The sequence below is a fragment of the Camellia sinensis genome, chromosome 3 (genome assembly GCF_055761805.1).
Source record: "Camellia sinensis isolate YWXY chromosome 3, ASM5576180v1, whole genome shotgun sequence".
Taxonomy (NCBI): domain Eukaryota; kingdom Viridiplantae; phylum Streptophyta; class Magnoliopsida; order Ericales; family Theaceae; genus Camellia; species Camellia sinensis.
The window spans coordinates 20,214,238-20,235,146 of record NC_138963.1 but is presented as its reverse complement, the minus strand read 5'-3'; positions in this window follow the sequence as shown (position 1 = coordinate 20,235,146).

Genomic DNA, 20,909 nt, shown 5'->3' with positions numbered 1-20,909 from the left:
ATTGTTATGTACACTTCACCTGCATCGTTATGCACCTTTTCACTTGCAATTGTCGTCTTTTCTCCTCTCGCATGCGGCGCGTTAGGACATCTTCAGTTTCGAACATTCGGACGAGTTCCGGTGTTCATTCTTACCTTTTCTCTCTTGCATGTGATATGCTGAGAGGTTTTCTCTTGCGTGTGATACGCTAAGAAATTCCTCTTTCCTCCCTTGCATGTGATATGCTGAGAGGTTTTCTCTTGCGTGTGATACGCTGAGAAATTTATCTTTTCTCTCTTGCATGTGATATGCTGAGAGGTTTTCTCTTGCGTGTGATACGCTGAGAAATTTATCTTTTCTCTCTTGCATGTGATATGCTGAGAGGTTTTCTCTTGCGTATGATACGCTGAGAAATTTATCTTTTCTCTCTTACATGTGATATGCTGAAAGGTTTTCTCTTGCGTGTGATACGCTGTTTTCTCTTGTGTGTGATACGCTGAGAAATTTATCTTTTCTCTCTTGCATGTGATATGCTGAGAGGTTTTCTCTTGCGTGTGATACGCTGAGAAATTTATCTTTTCTCTCTTGCATGTGATATGCTGAGAGGTTTTCTCTTGCGTGTGATACGCTAAGAAATTTATCTTTTCTCTCTTGCATATGATATGCTGAGAGGTTTTCTCTTGCGTGTGATACGCTGAGAAATTTCTCTTTTCTCTCTTGCATGAGATATGCTGAGAGGTTTTCTCTTGCGTGTGATACGCTGAGAAATTTGCCTTTCCTCTTTTGCGTGTGATACGCTGAGAGGTTTACCTTCTTCCTCTCCTATGTGTGATACGCAGAGAGATGTTGTGTGTAAGATTCCGGGTTTTCTCAGTAGTCGCTTTTAGCCTTCTCCGCGTGAGACGCAGTGAGAATTGCATAATTTTCTTACATCCTTTCTGCATGAAATGTAGTTAGATTTGTATTCACTTGCTTAAAATTGTCGCATATTTGCTTCATTACAGCTCTCTTTGCATGATCATGAGTGATAACCGGCTTCGCGTAGCGTATAAGTCCAACTTTCAAAACCGGCTTCGCGTAGCGTATAAGTCCAATCTTCAAAATCTTCTTGCATATCATTTTGCATTTTGCCCCCCTTGCCTGCGGGATGCCTGCAGGCACATCTCTGTTTATCTTGTACGTTTGTCTAAGCCTTTGGCCTTGTCAAAAATGGGTCGTCTCTGGGCTTTGACATTCACTCCCGTCACGTGTGACTTTCGAGTTCTGTCAAAGAGGGGCAACTGTAGACACCCCATTTTTGACCGACCTTAAGACTCAGACGTCACCGAATAAGCGCTCGGTGATGTTGCATATTGTGCTCGTTCAGAAGTTTCAGAGTCTCGGCTGCGAGCCTTGCCTCCGGACTTCCGGATTCTTTTGTACCTTGCCTTGGTTCGCGAACCAGACTCAGTTTTCTCTGTTTCTTTTCCTGAGGGGAGGGAGAGGTCCCGTAGACCATCTCTCAGTGGCCGTGGGCTACATTTCGTGGTCGTAGGCCATTTTGCCTGTTTCGGAGCCCGGTTCCCGATTTTCGGAGCCGTCAGGCCGTGTGCCTCGGTTCGGGACCGCCTAACCACTTCCATTTGCTCCGGTTTTTGGCATGCGTATTATTTGCTCCCTTTTGAGGGACACTGTGGTCCGAGAGACCAACTTCGTGGTCGGACACCACTTCCGGTGCCTAACAGCCCACTTTCGGGGCCCCGAACTGCGTGTTTTGGTTCTCGAACCTTCATTTTGCATTTTTGGGCTCCGACCCGAACTTGAGATAGTCATATTTTGAGGTCCTTTTCATGTTTTATTAAGGATCTTTTGTTGTTTGAGATCTCTTCCTATCACTTGCTTCTTTAACGCTCTTTTAGACCTATTTTTGCGCGGTATTTTAGGCTTACTTGTGAGCTGTTTTGGACTTAGTCGTAAACTACAAAGTATCTTGTTTTGAGCCCCTCTTCAACTTTGTTGAAGGGCTCTCGGTCATTTGGGTCTAGCAGCTACCACTTGCCTTTATATCCCACTTTTTGGCTTTTTGGGAGGGAAACTTGGATTGTTTTCCCTCCATTTTTTTTCCTCCATTTTTCCCCCCTTTTTTCCACCCCTTTTGCCTATATATACAGCACCCGAGGTCTGTATTAAGGGTTAGAAAAAAAAATTATTTGGAGCTCCTATATTGTATCTCTATCTCTCTATAATTCTAAGCTTCAAAATCCTTAAGTTCCTACACCCATTTCTTCACCACCACCAAGCACCACCACCACTACTCCATTCCAGCAGATAGGAGTGGCTTTCCAGCAGCTAAGAGGCAACATTTTTCAGTCCTAGAGGCAGCAAAGGTTGGGTCTTCAAGGGTGAGCACTCTTCTCCCTCTTTCTAGCTCATTTTTGCCTCATTTTTTTAGCCTCTTTGCTTGCTGTTTTGAGCTCCGACCAAAACATAAAATGCCATTTTTTGGAGCTATATTCCATGTTTCATTCAGGGCTCAACCCTGTTTGAGCCCCCCATCTTGCACTTGCTTCAATATCTTCCTTGAATGCTGTTTTCTTGCATGCTTTGGCAGCCCATTATGCTTCCATTTTTGGTCATTTTACAGAGGTAGAAATAGTCTTATTTTGGCCCATTCTTCATGTTTCATTAAGGGCCTTTGGCTTTTTGATGGATATTTAGTATACTTTGTGCTTTGGCCATCTTTTGGCCCATTTCTTGCATAAGAGCTTAGCCATATCTATATTTGTTTTTGGGGTTTTTACAGTTCTGTAAATATGCATATTTTTGGTCCCTCTTCAATGTTGTAGAAGGGAATTTTTCAGTTTGGGCTTTGCATATACCACTTGCTTCTTTGGCCACCTTTTGGCCCATCTTCTTGCATAAGAGCTTAGCCATATCTATGTTTGTTTTTGAGGTTTTTACAGTTCTGTAAAGTGGTTTATTTTTGGCCCCTCTTCAATGTTGTTGAAGGGCCCTAACCTATTTGGAGTTAGCAGCTGTGAGTTGCTTCATAATCTCATGTTTAGGGCCATTTTTGCATGCCATTGTTGCCCTATCTTTGCTTGCTGTTTGGCCATGATTTGTACTGTAAAAATGCTTATTTTGAGGCTGCCTTGCTTCTGTCTTTTCATCTCGTGTACCAATTATGCATGCTTTGTATAGCTGTAGTTCATTCTATGCGCCTAATTTGCATTTCGGGAGAGATTCCATGCATCAGGTGTGTTTTCGCCTCATTTCGGGGCTGTTTTCCCCCACATTTCATTGCTAAAAATCCATTAGCATGCTTGCATATCACTTTCCATGCCATTGCATTGCGTATGCCATTACCTCGGTTTGCGTGCTCGCGTGCACGCATTTCGAGGCACTTCATTTTCATCCATCGGCCTCTTATGTGAGTGTGGCTGAGGCTCTCTCATGTTAGTATAAGTCCATGTTGCATTCTATATGTCATTTCCATGCCATTGCATTACGTATGCCATTGCCTCGGTTTGCGTGCCCGCGTGCACGCATTTCGATTTGCGTGCCCGCGTGCACGCATTTCGAGGCACTTCATTTTCATCCATCGGCCTCTTATGTGAGTGTGGCTGAGGCTCTCTCATGTTAGTATAAGTCCATGTTGCATTCTATATGTCATTTCCATGCCATTGCATTGCGTATGCCATTGCCTCGGTTTGCGTGCCCGTGTGCACGCATTTCGAGGCACTTCATTTTCATCTATCGGCCTCTTATGTGAGTGTGGCTGAGGCTCTCTCATGTTAGTGTAAGCCCATATCATATTTCCATGTCATTTGCATTGCGTATGTCATTTTCTCGGTTTGCGTGCCCGTGTGCACGCATTTCGAGGCATCTCATTTTCATAGCATTGTGCATACTAGGTTGTATCTTAGATCGCATTTATGTATTTCCTCAGTTTGCGTGCCTGTGTGCACGCATTTCGAGACATCTCATTTTCATAGCATTGTGCATGCTAGGCTGTATCTTAGTTGCATTCATGCATATCATGCATATTGCATCGTGTTTGGGATAGGAGTTAGCCCGGGCACAGGAAACGAGATGGGTTTCGTACTCCGAGTGACGGAACGTGTCTCCATCCCCAGTCACCGACACTCCGGATTACCCATGATGGAGTTAGGTTCTTGTTGTGTTTACACGTGCATTCATTCTATATTGAGTTGCACATTTCGACCCCTCGGCCAACATGCATCAATATGCGTGATTGGTGGCACGAGGATCGAGGCATGCATATATCTGTGAAAATACATTGCTATGCCCCTTTCCAGCTCTCTGTTGCAGCAAATGAAGAATCAGCAAACTTCCGGAGTTTGGCGCGCTTTCCAAGAAAAATCACAAAACAGAGGCTAATCGGGGCATCCCAGTGGATTTCCGCGCAAGGCAACCCAGACATGCATCATTCATCAGAAGCAAGGCAATCCCTGGCTTGCACGCCAGTTTTACAGCTTTCTTAGTTAATTTGATTAATTAATTAGGAATTTGTATATTATTTGGACTGTATTATTTGGACTATAATATTCTTTTATTTAGGACTGTATTATTTATTCGGACCCTCTGTGCGAGGGCATAATTGTAATAAGTGTGCGTGTGTGTGTTGTATGTCTTCCAAGCCCACGTCTTTCTCCCTTTTATTTACCTGCTTATGATGGTTAGATTAGGGCATATTTCAATTAGCATACAGTATGACAGCATGTTTGCATCATTCATCTGTTTTGCATGCACCGGGCTCGGCGCATCATACTAACTGCATTTGTATTTCAATTTCAAATTGAATACATGTTAGTTGTAGCATTCCATATGCCATGTTTAGAATAGCCGAGCCTGCTATAGTTTGCATTCTTGCATGTGTTGCATTAGGCATTTCTGTATACTTAGGGCCATGCATGATTTCTAATGTGATTTCCATTTTGGCTTGGAGTACTCAGTAAGTTTTATGCTTTAGCATCCTTGCATGCGTGTGAGTGACTGCCATAATAGCATGCTTACCATGAGGCTAATTGCCAATATGATATAACTGCCTGAATGCCTGTGGGTGAAGGTTGGGTTACTTGGATTGGAATAAATCATCAACTGTTTGTTTTAAGCCCACTAGATAGTGGCAAAACCATCTTTTCTAAGCCCACCTGCGGGTGGCAAAATCTGCATTTTAAGCCTACTTGCGAGTAGCAAACCATCTTTCAAATAAACAAGCATGAAATGTTTTGTTCCAATTCGGGCGACCCAGTCTATACTTATATGCTGTGTGCATCACATAGTAACCTAGGCTAATAACCGGAATAAGAACACACAAAGTTTTCAAAAATAGATATCATGGTTAGTAGAGGCCGATCTCTGACCGGGCGAGCGGGGGTGCTCACGAAGTGACCTTCCCCAATCGTACCCAAGTTCCCGAGCCGAGGCAACTTTGGTGATGACGGACACGTGGCCTTAGGCAAACGAGTCAAGGTTTCCTAAATTTCCCATTAAAAAACATTTAGGTGGTGACTCTGTATCTGGCAAAGCAGTCCATGTTTGGCACTTCTTTCAAAAATCTGTTTTTTCTCAAAACGATTTGCCGGATTTGGACTCTTTGGTTCAGACTTAGAACCGTGACAAATTTGAGAGTCCTGAGCTGTAGTGACCCCAAAATGAACAGAACGGGAGCTCGTTCCTCCCGGGGCGTTCGGGGACGGTTACACAAGCTCAAAGCATGTAAAATGTAATAATGGAGAAGATGAAAAGATGTGTAAAGAACTGAAAAATATTAGAAAAAAGAAATATGTAAACACCAAAGTAATAAACACTAAAAAAAAAATTCATAGAAGCATAAAAATGGATAAGATGAAAAGACGTGTAGATCATAAATATTGAGAAAAAGAAATATATACCCACAAAGATATAAAGTAAGAAATAATATTAATATTATTACATTGGCTTGTTAATGATTTGTGCAAATCATCAAACTTGAAAATTGTAACAATGGAGAAGATAATGATTTTCGCAGATCATCAAACTTGTAAAATGTAACAATGGAGAATATAAGTTTTTATGAGAAAAGATGGGTAAATGAGATGAGAGAGAATAATATTAATAATATTACACTGATTGTGTAATGATTTTCGCAAATCATGAAACTTGCAAATGTAACAACGGAGAAGGTAAATTTTTCTAAGAAAATATAGGTAGATGAGATGAGAAAGAATGATTGAATTTGAGTGGAATATGGAATAAACTGAATATAAAAACGTATGTGGAAAAGTTGTAAGAGTTATGAGTAATGGATATGGATAAATATTTTATTATTATTTTATATTTTATTTATATAAATAAGTTTAAACATGTGATAGGATGAACAATGGAGCTTGAATGTGTGAGAGGATAAACGTGTGGAAAATAAGTGTAGCTGGTGGGAGTTGGGATGAAAGTTTGAACATGTGAGAAGATAAACGTGTGGGAGATAAGTGAGGATTGTTTTTTTATTTTTATTTTTTGACAGCCTTTTATTTCGTTGACAGTCTGTGAGAATATAAGAGGAGCAAGGATCTTCTAGAGTAATTTTTTCCTAAAGTTTCCTAGAGTGCTATATTGTGTGGTTGAGATTTACTGGCAAGTCACATCAATTTTTCTGATGTGACTTGCCAGTAAATCTCAACCACACAACGTAGTACTCTAGGAAACTTTAAGAAAATTTCACTCTAGAGGATCCTTGGTGATATAAGAGAAGAGCTATACACTAAAAACGGAACTGCCACGTATTTTTTAAAATTATCAAAATTTGAGAATGGAATTTTGAAGACTTTTGAGACAATATTACATTTGTTATATATATATATATATATATATATATATATAGCATAGTATAGATTAGGAGACTTCCTAAACCAATTATATCCAAAAAAAGAAACTATTATAATATTTTTGACTTCTAAAATTAATGTAAGACTAAATAAGAAATATATATAAAGCATAATTAAATAACTTGACCTACAAAACGACTCATATAACTCATGTCAACAAATATAAAATTACCAAAATGCTCCTAACCTTAAAAATCATAATAATAATAATAATAATAATAATAATAATAATAATAATAATAATAAGACTAATTGTGGGGATATATTTTCTGAGTACCAACACGCGGTTAAGGTGACGCCGACGTGTCAGCCGAGGTGCCACGTGTCCTGATCATGACGCCGAGGTTATCTTAGCGAGGCCGAGGTTACCTCCGAAGATATCGGAATCCGAGATAAGCGGATAAGGCACAAGAGTCCTAGAAAGGGGGAAGACAACATTTGGAAAAGGATAAGACTCTTAGGGAGTTTATCCCAATCTTACTGGGAGTCTAAGATTAATAGTAGTCCTAAGTCCATTAGAGCTAGGCTCCTATTGGGACAAGGATTGAGTTAGCTATAAAAGAGAGACACCCCCGTGGGTCTAAGGTACGCAATTTCATATTCTGAACAATGAGATTTGCACTATTGATTATCTTTGAGAGATATACTGACTTGATCATCGGAGTGCCCCCGGGTGAACGAACCACCGTCGGGATCTTCTCTTTCTGTTGCAGGTCAGCCATGTGTCATCTATTCTGTCGGTGTTCTCCAGCTGAATACTAAGTTGGCAGTGTGGTCGAAAATTGACACATACAATTTGGCGCCGTCTGTGGAAAAGAAAGGAGAATAGATGGCCAGTAACGGACATAAGGAAAAGATTGGGGACGACACTCCTGTTGGGAGTGGGAGACCTATTGACCTTGATGTCGGAGGAGACGAATGCAACACAGAAACTCGTGACTAGAATCACGAAGTGAAAGACGTCGGCCAGACTGGCGACGCACCAAAGAAACCAGATCGAAGTGGATACTACAACGAAGACGACCTCCAGGTATGGAAGGATATGTGCCTGCGAAGGGACGAAGAGGTAAAAGAGATGGCAAGCAAATTGGCAAACCTGCAGTCAGTCGTCAATTTCATGATACAAAATAACGTCATGCAGCCACCGTTTCCGCTGCAGGACACACCGATTCAAATGGCCAATGCCCAGAAGGGAGGGCAGAAAACAATCCCCGTAGCCCCTCAGCACAATGGGAGCAAAAGATACTCTCGCCGACTTTCTAGGGAAGTCGGACGAAGAGAGTCAAGAAGAGAAGAATTACGGAGGACGCATCGCACAAAGGAGGCAGACCCCAAAGGACATCGGCATGTTCAGGGGCAGGCACTGTGTTTCGACACAACTCATGGAGAAGGGTCGAAAAGGACTCACCACGAAGCTGAAAGTAGCGCACCAAAAAGACTGAAAGCAGGAGATAGCCGAGCTCTTGGGCGGACGAAGGAGGACTTAAGAGATTACCTCAAGAGGAAGCAACAGAATGCCGACGCCGAGGTAACCTCCCCAGATAAGCCGAGGACACCATTCTCGGTAGAATTGGACAAGTTTGAGGCACCGAAGAGATTCAGTATGCCGAGGTTTCAAATATACAATGGAAAGTCAGGCCCCAACTTCCACGTCGGACTATATTTGAACTCAATGGCATTGTATTGTGGGAACGAGCCGTTGCTCTGCAAAGTGTTCCCCTCATCTTTCGGGGAGATTGCATCAGATTGGTTCCACAAATTATCAAAGGGAAGCGTGAAGACTTGGGAAGGCCTCGCCGAGATGTTTGTGGCCAGGTTCGTGACAAACAAGCTGCAGCCATTAAGGGTGGATGCATTGATGGCTCTAAAAATCAGCAAGGATGAAAGCCTTAGGGCCTATACAAAAAGATACTATGAGGTGTTCAACCGAATACCCGAATGCAATCAAGAGGTGGCGGTCGTATCTTTCAAGAATGGCCTGTAAGACAATTGTTCACTACGAAAGTCTTTGGCAAAGACATTATCAAAAAGTATGGAAGAGCTCATGGCAAGAATCGAGAAGTATGCCAGAGCCGAAGAAGACACGTCGGGGACTAAGGAGATAAAACAAGAGAAAGGAAACGGCTCGCCGAAGCGAGGCCAAGGTAACAATGGATCAAGCAAAAAAGAAACAGAATTGAGGGCCACACAGGTAGTAACAACTATGTTCCGAATCCCGATTCCCAAAGTCCTGGACCGGATTCGGAACCAACCCTATTTCAAAACACCAACGAAGGCACTAGGAGAGTTTATAGGAAGGAACGTTGGCAGACATTGTGCTTACCACAATGAAGATGGGCACATGACTCAGGGTTGTAGAGCCCTAAAAACACACTTAGAAGAACTGGTGAGGCAAGGCCATCTGAGAGATCTCTTCGATGAGACCAGGACAAGGGAAGAATAGGCAAGATTGTCTCAAGCGCCAGTAGCTCCGCCTCCTCCAGCACCACAACCTCAGGCAAGATGACCTCGGGTAGTCAATGTGATTCACTCGAAGGTCAACGAGAACGAAATTAGAAGGGAGACCTAGAAGGTGAAGCACCTGCAACATGTCTACCAAGTCAGAGAGAAGAGACATCGGGCAGAAGAGTGCCAAGGACCAGTAGTGTCCTTTTCGGAAGCCGACCTTGAGATGGTGCAGCATCCGCATAATGACGCCTTGGTAGTATCCCTCCAGGTTAGGGAGTGCCAAGTAAAACGAATCCTGATTGACCAAGGCAGCTCTTGTGACATCATGTACGTTCGATGTTACAAGGAGCTCGGCCTTCACCCAGACGACATGGAGCAATCCAATAGCCCAATGGTCAGGTTCAATGGAACGCCGACATGGCCACTGGAAACAACCAGCTTGGAGGTGCAGGTAGGCACCAGGAAGATAACAACAGAGTTCACCATAATTGACACACCCTCTCCTTACAACATCATTTTGGGAAGGCTATGGTTGCATGCAATGAGGGTTGTTCCCTCAACTTTGCATCAACTATTGCGGTTCCCAATAGAGTATGGGATTGAGGAAGTCAGAGGAGATCAGCTGCAGGCAAAAAATTGCTCCATGGCAGCAATGAAATCCACCTGCAGCATTCGAGAACCAGAAAAGGCAGAGATCGAAGACGAGGACGTGGAGGTCCTAGAAGATGTCGGCAAGGAGCCAGCCGACAAGAGTGAAGAAGCACTGAAGAAAATCCTTGTCCAGGAAAGGGATGAAGAACGCTTCTTTCTTCTCGGCTCGGGCTTAGCCGAAGAAGAGGAAAAAGAATTAGAAGCTTTTTTGAGAGCAAACATTGAGGTGTTCACGTAGACGCCTTACAAAATGCCAGGTATCGACCCCAAGGTCACTTGCCATAAGCTGAACGTTGACAGGTCGGCCAAACCTGTAATTCAATGAACAAGAAGACCGACGTTGGTACAAGTCGAAGTAGTGGAAGAAGAAATAGACAGACTTCTCGAGGCCAGGGCCATCCGAGAGGTAAATTACCCGACATGGCTATCAAACACAGTAATGGTGAAGAAGAAGAACGGTAAATGGAGGGTCTGTGTAGACTTTACCAGTTTAAACAAAGCCTGTCCCAAAGACAGTTTTCCTCTACCCAAGATTGACCAGCTGGTAGACGCCACTTTAGGGCATGGAAGGATGAGCTTCCTGGATGTCTACAGGGGGTACCATCAAATAGCCATGTACCCTCCAAATGAAGAGAAGACTGCGTTTATCACACCAAAAGGACTGTACTGCTACAGAGTGATGCCTTTTGGGTTGAAAAACGCAAGAGCGACTTACCAAAGGTTGGTAACCAAGATGTTCAAACATCTAATTGGCAGAACGGTGGAAGTCTACATCGACGACATGGTCGTGAAAACCAAAGAACCCGAAGGACGTATGGCCAACCTCAAAGAAGTATTTGAAATCCTTAAGACATATCAACTCTGACTCAATGCCTCGAAGTGTGCATTTGGAGTTGGATCTGGTAAGTTTTTGGGATACTCGGTGACCAGAAGGGGCATTAAGGCCAGCCCAGATCAGATCAAGGCCATCCTAGAACTGAAGAGCCCGGCATCGGCAAAACAAGTACAGATGCTAACTGGAAGGGCCGCAGCCCTGAATAGATTCATCAGCAGAAGCTCAGACAAATGCTAACCTTTCTTCAACTTAGTAAAGAAAGCCACAGACTTCCTGTGGACCGAAGAATGCGAGGTCGCCTTGGCCGACCTAAAGAAGTATCTGACCACAACTCCAGTCCTTTCAAATCCAAAACCTGGAGAGGAGCTGTTTTTATACTTAGCTGTTTTAAAGCATGCGATACGCGCAGTAGTAATCCAAGAAGACAAAGGGGAACAAAAGGTTGTTTACTATGTAAGCAAAATCCTGGCCGATGCAGAAACGAGGTATCTACCCTTAAAAAAATTGGCACTGGCTTTGGTAATGGCTTTAAAGAAGTTGAACCATTACTTCTAGGCCCATAAAATTGTGGTGCTAACAGAACACCCCTTGAAGTCCTTACTACAACAAGAAGACCTGACAAGAAGAATAGCCAAGTCACCCTAGGCCAGTATGACCTGGAGTACAGGCTAAGGACAGCAATCAAAGGCCAGGTTCTGGCCGACTTCGTGGCCGAGTTCACGCCAGAATCCATCGAACATCGGGCTCCATTGAGCTAGGATGAACGATGTCCAAACAATCAAGGAGAAGCTCAGCCAAAGGCGAAAGAACAAAGAAAAAAGAAAAAACTCAGACCCTACAGCATTTACATCGGTAACTCCTTTCGACTGTTCGTTGATGGGAGTTCAAACCGACAGGGAGCAGGGGCATGAGTAGTGCTGATATCTCCAGATGGACAGATAGTGGAACAGTCCATTCGTTTGGGGTTCAAAGCCTCAAACAACGAAGCAGAGTATGAAGCATTGATTGCAGGACTGAAGCTGGCAGTAGCAGCAGAGGCAGACGAGGTAATAGTCTTCTGCGACTCCTAGCTCATTGTCAACCAAACAAAGGGCGAGTTTGCTGCCCGAGATAAACAAATGTCGGCCTACGCAAAGGAGGTCATCAGGCTGGCAGCCTTGTTTCAGAACTGCCGACTACTTCAAGTTAGCCGAGATGATAACAGCCACGCCGATGCGTTGGCCTACCTAGCTAGTGCAGTACAACTTGGAAAAGCAAGGACAATAATGATCAACTATTTGTCGGGCCCGAGCGTCGAGCCACTATCCACAGAGTATGAAGCAATGTGCGTGGACATGGGACCAAGCTGGATGGACGCAATTGTTGCATTCCTGAAAGAAGGGAAGCTGCCAGATGATCACAAAAAGGCACACAAGATCAGATTGAAGTCGGCAAGATTCAGTCTGACAGCAAAGGGAAATCTCTACAGAAGGTCCTTCACTGGATCCCTTTTAAGGTGCGTACATCTTTTACAAGTTGAAGATTTTTTATATGAAATTCATGAAGGAATTTGTGAAAGCCACGCTGGGGGCAGATCACTCACCCATAGGGCCATTACCTAGGGGTATTGGTGGCCTTACATGCAGAAGGACACAGAAGCATATGTGAAGAAATGTGAAAAGTGCCACAAATTCGCACCACTGATACACCAACCAGCAGTAAACCTGAACCCTGTATCTAGTCCTTGGCCATTTGCCCAATGGGGCATGGATCTTGTTGGGCAACTACCCCAAGCAACTGGGCAAAGGAAGTACTTGCTGGTGGCAACTGATTACTTCACTAAATGGATAGAAGCTGAACCCCTTACTAAAATTCGAGATGTGGGTGTAAAGAAATTCATTTGGAAAAATATCATCACCAGATTTGAGATTCCAAGAGCAATAGTTGCAGACAATGGAACATAATTTGACAGTAAGCTAATTAAGAGCTTATGTACAAAGTTCAAGATCAAGAATTACTTTTTAACACCAAGCTTTTCCCAAAGCAATGGACAAGCAAAAGCATCCAACAAAGTAATTCTTGATGGGATAAAAAAGAGGCTACAGGCAGCAAAAGGAAAGTGGGTGGACAAGCTGCCCAATGTGCTCTGGGCATATCAGGCTACGCCGAGGGGAATCCCCCTTTGCCATGGCTTATGGCACAGAAGCAATTATTTCGCTAGAGGTCGGCATCCCAGGAATCAAAACCCAGGGAGTAGAGAACGGAACTAATGATGTACTCTTAGCTTGAAATCTGGATCTTCTAGAAGAACGAAAGGAGAAAGCTGCGATTCAGCTCGCAGCGTACCAGCAGCATCTTACCGGAGCTTATAACAAGAGGGTTAACCCAAGAGAGTTCCAAGTCGGCGACCTGGTCTTGAGAAAAGTCGTCGGCAAAAAAAAGGATCCCAGAGAGGGGAAGCTTGGCCCAAATTGGAAAGGACCCTACAGAATAATCTCGGTACTGGGTAATGGGGCTTATCGGCTTGAAGATAATAAGGGCAAAGAGCTACTAAGGCCTTGGAACACTTGCAATTTGAAATTTTTCTAACATTAGAATTCCTTTGTTTTTTTTTTTTTTTGTCATTTGCCGAAGTAAATAAATAAAGATTTAGCTTGGTTTTCTTTTCAAGATACTTGACATTGTCTCTAGAATACATGTATAATGAGAACGTAAGTAGAACTTAGGTTCACATGAGGGGGCAGAGAGAGGCGAAATCATTGTTTAACACTTGTTGAAATTTGTGGACAATTTACAAGTTGAAGTTAAACCGAAATCGTTGTTTAACACTTGTTGAAATTTGTGGACAATTTACAAGTTGAAATTAAAACCGAAATCATTGTTTAACACTTGTTGAAATTTGTGGACAATTTACAAGTTGAAGTTAAATCGAAATCATTGCTTGAACACTTGTTGAAATTTGTGGACAATTTACAAGTTAAAGTTAAGCCAAGGTTAAACACTTGTCGAAATTTTATGAAAAAATTTACAAGATGAAAACCAAGGTTATGCCAAGAAAAGTACTTGGGTACGTGCCGAGGTAAAACATCAGTTTTTATAACCGATGTGTGTCACCGTAAGAAGATTGCACAAGGATTGAAGTATATATTAAAGATATGCAAAAATATTCCAAGTATGGAGGCATACAAAGCAAGAATGCAAGCATTCAAAAGTAAAAGAGTTGTTGTATTAAAAACACATCGGTAATGTAGAGAAGTTTACAGTACTTCAAAAAAGAAAAACAAATTACAGGAAAAGAAGGGAAAAACATAAGGCTAAGACTCCTCAACAGTAGCAGTTGGTTGAGTTTGAAGTTCAGACGATTGTTGGGAAGACATCTCAGCAGCCTTATCCGTCGCGAGCTCGGCGTCAATTCCTGCAAGTGTTTCATCTAGGCTCTTGTCGGCAAGGGGAACGACGGCCGATGTCTTCTCAGCCGCAGCATCTTTTGGGACCTCTTCACCCTCCTCATCTTGGGTCAAGTCCAGGACTTGCTTATTCAGAGAAGGGGACTTGGTCCCAGTAGTCTCCTTTGATTTCCTCACCAAAACTTCCTCATCGGCCTCATCCTCAGAATCAGATTCGTTGTCAGATTGACTGGGAGGTGGAGTTGGAGGGAATGGCATCGGCGTTCCTCAAGGAGGAGTCCTCAGGAACATCAAGTTTCTTCAGCAAAGTCATCCAACCAAGGGAGAAGCCCTTGTTGCATGCTTGCTTGACTTGCTTTTCATAGGCCTCCGTGACATCATCCATGTCCTCGGCATATGCCTTCTCGTCGACGTCCTTGATTTCGGCCTCTTTGGTGGCCAAGGCATCTTGAAGCTCTTTTTGGGCCTGGGCCACTTTATCCTCGGCCTTCTTCAACTACGCTTGAAGGACTTTGTTTATCGCCTCAGCAGCACCAACCTTCTCCTCAGCTTGGTCTTTTGCTTTAATAGCGACCTCAGCCTGATCCTCCAGGGTCTTCATCTTGGATTGCAAGTTTTTATTGGTTTTTTGAAGGCTGGAGACCTCCCTCTTCTTTTTGGCTAGCTTCTCACGGTTCTCAAAAGATTGCATTGAGAAAGAGTGGGCATGCTGGATGGCCTAAAAGAAAACAAAAGTATTAAAAAATATTCTAAGTATGAAATGAAGAGAAAGAAAGAAAAAGTACCAAGCAAAAACACTTACCTGAACAGAGCGCTAAAGCATCAGAGCGTAGTTCTCATACTCGCTGAACTCGGCGTTTCGCTCCAGATCGCCTGGAAGAAGTAGAGCAGTACTAAGGGCAACACCGACATTGATGTCATGGGCGCTATCACTAGCCATAACAGGCTTATCTTCCAGAGTGATTTCGGGGGCCCAAGGGACATCAGGCTTTTTAGACCCCGAGGTCGTTACAAAAGATGATCTCGGCCTTTTGGATTTGGAAGATTCGGATAGAAGTGTTTTAGCGGACTACTTCGCGGGGACATAGGCAGTTTTCTCACTCGGAGCCAGTTTGGAAATTGGCAAGGTATCCTCAGAATCGATCTAAGGCACCTTTGCCTTTGGCTGAGCCTTTTTGATTCGTTTTGGCTTTGGAGGAGGTTGGGTTTGTGTTGGTTGAGCGTCAATATCAGAGGGAATACTGGCTAAGAGATCTTTAGCAACCGGTTTTGGGCGGCCCATCTCAGCAATAAAAACGGTTCGTCGCCGACATTGTCGTTGGGATATTGGGATCAAGTATGGAGTCGAGGTTGACGGCTGCTCAGCTGGATCTGAGGTTGATTCTTGGTCTGTCCGAGATGTGGACGCACCTTGTGGTGTTGTGGCAAAAGATGGAGAAAGGCTTTTCTTCTTCTTTTTTGGGACGTCCGGAAGAGCCGACTTATACGTCGGAATGAAATTAAGAAGCAGAGGGGCCTTCCGCTTGTGGACTGGCAAATTCAGTAGTTTCTTCAAGTCTTTGCTGGAAAAGAAAGACTGACGAAAGCCCTTTGGTGGCTGAGGGAGAACTGCAAAACAGAAAGAAGCATAGACATTAGAGCAAGAATGTTGAAAACTTTATGCAAGAAAACTTGTGAAGGATGGCCCTTACCAGCTCCTTCCCCGAAAACTGTTCGACTTAAGGGATAAAGATGGAGGTCATCGTTTGGCTGAAACTCCCAGTTACCCGAAACGATGAAGTAATCATCACCCCTCCCTTGTTGGAGTCAGGGAGGTCGGCAACAATTTTGTATTCCGTAGACCTCGGCTTAAGGTAATAGATGTGGCCTTTTTCTGATTTCAAGCGACACATGGTATAACAGAACTGGAAGTCGACAAGAGTAATCCTAGCATTCTCTTGTTTTGCTAAGGCTATGGTACTGTTAATAACTCGGTAAGAGTTGATGGCAAGTTGCATTGGGTTTAACTTATAAAAATGAAGGATTTAACGGAAAAAAGGGTCAAGTGGAAACCTAAGTCCACACTCAATAAACGCAACCACTGGGAAAGGCATGAGGTTTTCATCGAGCATGATAGAGTCATCCTCCCCAGCCAACCTCAGATGAACGTCGGTTGGGATTTCAAACTCCTGCCTAAAGTACCCTAATTTTTCCAGGGTGTTTACCCTATGTTCCCACATATCCATTACGTAGGCTTAAATGGAGATATTAGATTTCAGGAAGAAGTATTTTTTTAGGGTTTAAAGGACCTCGGCTAAAAATCTACAAATATGCTATGATAAGGGTTTGTATGGATCTAGAAGAAATTCGTTTCAGTTTTCCTAAAAATTGTGGGTTCTACAAACAAGTCCCAAACCTAAAGCTATGGAGATGAAGATTGAAGGAACGAATCTGGAAAACAGAAAAACAGGGATCCGTTTCAGAAACAAGAATGGTGATGAAGACATCAAGAAATCAAGACAAAAAGATTGCACAAGTGTATCAAGCCAAGAACAGTGGTAGAAAGCAACAGGCATGTGAACAGTGCGAGTGTTCAAGACATGGACAAAGAGCAAAATTATGAAATAAACATGTTCAGATACGTGATTCGCAAATCAAATATTCGAGTAAAACAACAATGGTGACTAAATGATGAAACAGAATTTCATGGAAACACAACAAGAACTAAAAAACCAAGAGGAATGGTGACTTACCAGAGAAAAGAAGCCGATGCTTGAGATCGTCGAAGTCAGAAGAACGGCGGCAGTAGAACAAATTGGCAAGAACCACGCTGGAAGAGGTGAGCGGTAGCGATGGCAGAGCTTCAGAGCTTGAAAAAATAGAGGATTAGAGGAAGCTAGAGAGAGAAAAAGTTCTGAATTAAGACAATGTAAAGTGAAAAAAAAAACGAAAGGGGGAAACAAGTTTTGTCAAAAACTTGAAACGGCGGCAAAAGAGGGCAATTAATGCACCTGGAACAGTGAATGCGTCAGATGGCACATGTAGGCACGAAACGACTTATAAGGGCGTCCAGAGTATGATCCAGTAAGGAGAAAACACGTGGCTAAACGTTGAGTTGTTATGCATAACAGCCCATACGCGTGAAGAAGCTCTTGGAATTCTTGATCTCTGAAAAAGACATATCGGCCTATGATGATAATCTCGGCCAGGCCGATGTACTGGCAGGAATGAATGATATAGGTTCCGTCACCTTAGAATGTCGAGGTAATAGAACCTAGGGGGCAGTTGTGGGAATATATTTTCTGAGTACCAACACGCGGCTAAGGTGACGCCGACATGTCAGCCAAGGTGTCACGTGTCCTGGTCATGACGTCGAAGTTATCTCAGCGAGGCTGAGGTTACCTCCAAAGATATCGGAATCCGAGATAAGCGGATAAGGCACAAGAGTCCTAGAAAGGGGGAAGACTACATTTGGGAAAGGATAAGACTTTTAGGGAGTTTATCCTAATCCTACTGGGAGTCCAAGATTAATAGTAATCCTAAGTCCATTAGAGCTAGGCTCCTATTGGGACAAGGATTGAGTTAGCTATAAAAGAGAGGCACCCCCGTGAGTCTAAGGTACGCAATTTCATATTCTAAACAGTGAGATTTGCACTATTGATTATCTTTGAGAGATATACTGACTTGATCGTCGGAGTGCCCCGGGGTGGACGAACCATCGCCAGAATCGTCTCTTTCTGTTGCAAGTCAGCCAGGTGTCATCTATTCTGCCACTATTCTCCAACTGAATACTAAGTTGGCAGTGTGGTCGGAAATTGACACACACACTAATAATACTAGAAACATAATTATCGATGATTTCTATCAGCTTCTCTATGAAATCATGCCAATATCCAAGTATCATCACTTCTCTAAATTTAGCTTTCCTTGAGTTTCTTATACTCTGCATCATTCTCCTTTGGTTAGAAAAAAACCCAACGACGAGTTTTGAATTGTTTAAGTATAAGCATCTACAAGCTTTGAAATTACACCTACGGTTTCATGTTAAAATCTTTAAGTTACCGCTTTTTCTTTGTTGGAGATAGGAACAAAAATATTGAGATCCTTCAAAATAATAAATATTCCAGGAATGACAAATTCAATAGAAAGAATTGAAACATTCTTGAATTGATCCAAATTAGATTCGTAAAGTTTTCTTTGATATTCCCAAAAGCTTCCTCAATCTTTTTAACCTCTTTTTGCAATACAATGTCATCTTTTGATTCACTTTTGGACTCTTCACACATCATGATTGGAGCAAAGTCATTAGAGACCTTGGATTGCAATGTCATGGCTTCTAAGATCACGTTTATTTGGCAGATTAGGTTGGATATGATTGTTAGTGAGGGGATGATTAGTGAAAAGATTGTTAATGTGGAGATTGTTAGTGAGAAAATTAAATAAAAATGCATTTGTTTTGATAATAGTGGGAGTGGTGATTAGTGATGAGAGTATTAAATTATTTTTATATAAAATTTTAAAAAAATTCTAAAACAAATATATATATACATTTTACAAATAACATATTGCACTTGGCTAAAAAATAATAAAATAATAGTTAATCCCCTCGCTATTTTTCGAGTTGTATAGGGGGATTGTCAATTCGACTGGACTAATAATCCACTCATAAATTTCTCCAACCAAACATACTTTCACAGGTCTAACCTCACTATCACTCCAATCCTACCACTCATGCAGGATAACAAACATGGCCTAATGGTATTATATGCTCTAGACCAACAATTACTCTTTTCGATTCATTACTTCCAAGAGCATAAGGAATAATAACTTCTTTGATTTCATATCTCAATCTATTTTTGAAACGAGCAATAGTCATCCGTTTACTTTGTACTACTCCAGACTTGATAAATAATTCCTTAAATTTTCTTATATAATCAACCACACGCATATCACTTTACTTAAGAGCATACAATTGATTAATAAAATCATCTTGAAGATCCCTTAGACAAATTTTGTCTCTAAGATGTGTTTTACCCTCTTCCTAAGTCAATCCACTTGTACAGGATCTCCCACAATGTGAAAACATCATGGTGGAATGTTAAGCTCTGATACCAAACTAATGTAGGACGATTAGGGACAGTGCTGGCTGTTCTGGGGTTGTGAAAGTGCTGAAATTTAAGAAAGAAAGAAAAGAGAAGAAGAAGATCGTTCTAGAAATCACCTCTAGAATCCCTTAGGCATCACACCTAGGGTTAGAGTTGCATCACAAGCTTCAATAGTTTTGATTTTTTTTTTTTTTTTAATATAAACTCTATCGAATTATAAGCATTACACGACTTTATATAAAATCAGGTGACTTACTAAACCAACTATAACCAAAAAAAAAAGAAACTATTACAATATTTTTGACTTCTAAAACTAATTTAAGACTAAATAAAAACATAAATAAAACTCGATTAAATAACTTGATCCACAAGACGGCTCATGAGCGGTGTCAACAAATATAAAATTACAAAAATACCCCTAACCTTAAAAATCTTTAAAAAAAAAAATAATAATAATAATAATAATAATAATAATAATAATAAAATAATACTCTAATAATATTAGAAATATAATTATAAACGATTTCTTTCAATTTCTCTATGAAATCGTGTTAATATCTAAGTATCATCACTTCTTTAAATTTAGGTCTCGTTTGGTAAATGATTTTTTTAGTCAAAAAGTCAAAAAAAATCATTAAAAAAATTAAAAAGACAATAACCTATATCAAAAAGTCAAAAATTCCCTTTTCTCTCTACTTTTTGTACATATTTTCGTAAAAAATTAAAAAGTCATTCCAAACATACTAATTTTTACATCATATTTTAAGTAAAAAAATAAAAAATTACTAAAAAAATTTGTTCTCAAGCGAGAGCTTAACCTCCTTAAATTTCTTATATTCTGTATCACTCTCTCTTGTATATATTCACAAAATAAATAAATAGACAACAGAATAAAAAAAATAAAATAAAAAGCTATGGGTAGACCCGATATACCAAACAGAGCCATTATGCCGATCCTCTGGAACCTAGAACTTTTGTTTTCCGTGCATAATTAAAGTCGGACAACTCCACAAGGGGGCTGCCGCCCTCCTTTCAACTCAATGAAAATTAAAATGCAGATATTGAGATATGAAAAATGAACATATCTGTGAGATAACTAGAATCATTTATCTTGGGTATGGTTAGAAGATGTGAGAATACATTTGAAAATAAAAAGGAAAAAAAGTGTATGGAATTAGATAAAATATAAGTATATTTTATTTTTATTTTATCTATTTTTTCTCTTTTTTTTTTAAATCTCTTTTTAAAATTTTCTAACCAAACACAGCGTTGGAGATAAAATTAAAAAAAAAAAACTTATAAAATAGTTCAGTCCCTAAATATACAGAAAAATGTAAACACATCTGTGAGACAATAGAGCTACAACCAATCAGGTCCGGCTATGAGATTTCTGGGGCCTAAAGTCAATAATCAACTGATAAATTTTTAGGGCTTTTTACATTTTTTTTTCATTTAATGAAAAAAAAAAGAAAAAAATATGAAGATAAAAGACAAAAAAAAATTGTGTCAAAATCACAAAAAATACTTAGTATTACATCACAACAATTAATAAGTGTCGCTTGATCATCGCTCTTCTTGCATTTTTAAAAGCAAATAAATTAATCATACTTGCATAATCTAGTTTTTTTTTTATAAAATCATTTTCAATGGATAACAATGC